The 3,582-nt window shown below is 34.0% G+C and overlaps 1 non-coding gene across 1 annotated transcript; it reads right to left on the reverse strand.

Annotated features, from left to right (window-relative positions):
- Positions 1–2,233: 2,233 nt before the first annotated feature.
- Positions 2,234–2,341, reverse strand: LOC112760857 (small nucleolar RNA R71). Its single transcript, XR_003181275.1, has one exon. It is a non-coding gene; the product is annotated as a small nucleolar RNA R71 (small nucleolar RNA).
- Positions 2,342–3,582: the final 1,241 nt, after the last annotated feature.

Raw genomic sequence — 3,582 nt, forward strand, 5'->3', positions numbered from 1 at the left:
GAATGAATTCTAGTGTTTCATGAAGCATGTTGAAGCCTGGCTGGCTGTAAAGCCATGTCTAATTCTTTTGGATAGGGGCTTCCAACCATCAGCATAGATGCAAGTTAATTGGAATGTCAGCCGTGGCATGTCTGAGTTATATACTAAAGCTTGGCTGGCTATTAAGCCATGCCTAACCCTAAGATTGGAGCTTTAGAATAAGAGTGCAAGATTCCTGGAATTCATCTTAAAAATTTTGGAATCCTTATTTTTCTTTTTCAAATGATTTTCGAAAAAATTAAAAGAAAATACAAAAAAAAAAATCATAAAATCATAAAAAAAAAAAATTTTTGTGTTCTTGTTTGAGTCATATCTCATGTTATAAGTTTGGTGTCAATTGCATGTTCATCTTGCATTTTTCGAAAATTCATGCATTCATAGTGTTCTTCATGATCTTCAAGTTATTCTTGGTAAGTCTTCTTGTTTGATCTTGATGTTTTCTTATTTTGTATCTTTTGTTGTTTTTCATATGCATTTTTGCATTCATAGTGTCTGAACATGAAAGATTTCTAAGTTTGGTGTCTTGCATGTTTTCTTTGCATTAAAAATTTTTCAAAAATATGTTCTTGATGTTCATCATGATCTTCAAAGTGTTCTTGGTGTTCATCTTGACATTCATAGCATTCTTGCATGCATTCATTGTTTTGATCTAAAATTTCCATGCATTGAGCATTTTTAGTGTTTTTCTCTCTCATCATAAAAATTCAAATATAAAAAAAATATCTTTTCCTTATTTTACTCAAAATTTTCGAAAATATGATTTGATTTAGTCAAAAAGTTTTTAAAATCTAGTTGTTTTTATAAGTCAAATCAAATTTTCAATTTAAAAATCTTATCTTTTCAAAATCTTTTCAAAAATCAAATCTTTTTCATTTTTCTTATTTATTTTCGAAAATTATAAAAATACTTTTCAAAAATCTTTTTCTTAATTTTATCACATAATTTTCGAAAATAATATCATCAATTAATGTTTTGATTCAAAAATTTCAAGTTTGTTACTTGTTAAGAAAGATTCAAACTTTAAGTTCTAAAATCATATTTTGTGATTTCTTGTGAATCAAGTCATTAATTATGATTTCAAAAATCAAATCTCTTTCAAAACTAATTTCAATCATATCTTTTAAAAAATATCTTATTATCTTATCTTTTTCAAAATCATATCTTTTTCAAAAATTTGACTTTAAAATATCTTTTCTAACTTATTATCTTCTTATCTTTTCAAAAAATTGATTTTCAAATTTGTTTCAACTAACTAACTAACTTTTTGTTTGTTTCTTATCTTTTTCAAAACTACCTAACTAACCCTCTCTCTCTAATTTTCGAAAATATCTCCCTCTTTTTCAAAATTTCTTTTTAATTAACTAATTATTTTAATTTAATTTTCGAAAATTACTAACCTTTTTCAAAAACTATTTTCGAAAATCACTAACTCTTTTTCAAAAATAATTTTCGAAAATTCTCTTTCTCTCTCATCTCCTTCTATTTATTTATTCATCTACTAACACTTCTCTTCATCTCACGTCTCTGCTCTCCTCACCCTTGTGTTTCTTTTCTTACATTACATTTTTTTCTTCTTCTTTCCTTCTACTCACACAGGGACCTCTATACTGTGGTAAAAAAGATCCCTATTATTATTATTTTTCTGTTCTCTCTTTTTCATATGAGCAGGAGCAAGGACAAGAATATTCTTGTTGAAGCAGATCCAGAACCTAAAAGGACTCTGAAGAGGAAACTAAGAGAAGTTAAATTACAGCAAGCCAGCAAGCACCATTCAGAAATTTTCGAACAAGAAGAGGAGATGGCAGCCGAAAATAATAATAATGCAAGGAGGATGCTTGGTGACTTTACTGCACCTAATTCCAATTTACATGGAAGAAGCATCTCCATCCCCACCATTGGAGCAAATAATTTTGAGCTGAAACCTCAATTAGTTTCTCTGATGCAGCAGAACTGCAAGTTTCATGGACTTCCATCTGAAGATCCTTTTCAGTTCTTAACTGAATTTTTGCAGATCTGTGATACTGTTAAGACTAATGGAGTAGATCCTGAAGTCTACAGGCTCATGCTTTTCCCTTTTGCTGTAAGAGACAGAGCTAGAATATGGTTGGACTCTCAACCTAAGGATAGCCTGAACTTTTGGGATAAGCTGGTCAAGGCTTTCTTAGCCAAGTTCTTTCCTCCTCAAAAGCTGAGTAAGCTTAGAGTAGATGTTCAAACCTTCAGATAGAAAGAAGGTGAATCCCTCTATGAAGCTTGGGAGAGATACAAAGAACTGGCCAAAAAGTGTCCTTCTGACATGCTTTTAGAATGGACCATCCTGGATATATTCTATGATGGTCTATCTGAATTGGCTAAGATGTCATTGGATACTTCTGCAGATGGATCCATTCACCTAAAGAAAACGCCTACAGAAGCTCAAGAACTCATTGACATGGTTGCTAATAACCAGTTCATGTACACTTCTGAGAGAAATCCTGTGAGTAATGGGACGCCTATAAAGAAGGGAGTTCTTGAAATTGATACTCTGAATGCTATATTGGCTCAGAATAAATTATTGACTCAGCAAGTCAATATGATTTCTCAGAGTCTGAATGGAATGCAAGCTGCATCCAACAGTACTCAAGAGGCATCTTCTGAAGAAGAAGCTTATGATCCTGAAAACCCTACAATAGCAGAGGTGAATTACATGGGTGAACCTTATGGAAACACCTATAACCCCTCATGGAGAAACCACCCAAATCTCTCATGGAAGGATCAACAAAGGCCTCAACAAGGCTTTAATAATGGTGGAAGATATAGGTTTAACAATAGTAAACCTTTTCCATCATCCACTCAGCAACAGACAGAGAACTCTGAACAAAATACATCTAATTTAGCAAACTTAGTCTCTGATCTATCTAAGGCCACTGTAAGTTTCATGAATGAAACAAAGTCCTCCATTAGAAATTTGGAGGCACAAGTGGGCCAGCTGAGTAAAAGAGTCACTGAAATCCCTCCTAGTACTCTCCCAAGCAATACAGAAGAAAATCCAAAAGGAGAGTGCAAGGCCATTGAAATGACCATCATGGCCGAAACCACAAAAGAGGAGGAGGACGTGAATCCCAAGGAGGAAGACCTCCTGGGACGTCCAGTGATCAATAAGGAGTTTCCCTCTGAGGAACCAAAGGAATCTGAGGCTCATCTAGAGACCATAGAGATTCCATTAAACCTCCTTATGTCATTCATGAGCTCTGATGAGTATTCCTCTTCTGAAGAGAATGAGGATGTTACTAAGGAGAAAGTTACCAAGTACCTTGGTGCAATCATGAAGCTGAATGCCAAATTATTTGGTATTGAGACTTGGGAGGATGAACCTCCCTTGTTCACCAATGAACTAAGTGATCTGGATCAACTGACATTGCCTCAGAAGGAACAGGATCCTGGAAAGTTCCTAATACCTTGTACCATATGCACCATGATCTTTGAAAAGGCTCTGTGTGACCTTGGTTCAGGGATAAACCTCATGCCCCTCTCTGTAATAGAGAAACTGGGAATCTTTAGGGT

The sequence above is a fragment of the Arachis hypogaea genome, chromosome 16 (assembly GCF_003086295.3).
Source record: "Arachis hypogaea cultivar Tifrunner chromosome 16, arahy.Tifrunner.gnm2.J5K5, whole genome shotgun sequence".
Classification (NCBI taxonomy): domain Eukaryota; kingdom Viridiplantae; phylum Streptophyta; class Magnoliopsida; order Fabales; family Fabaceae; genus Arachis; species Arachis hypogaea.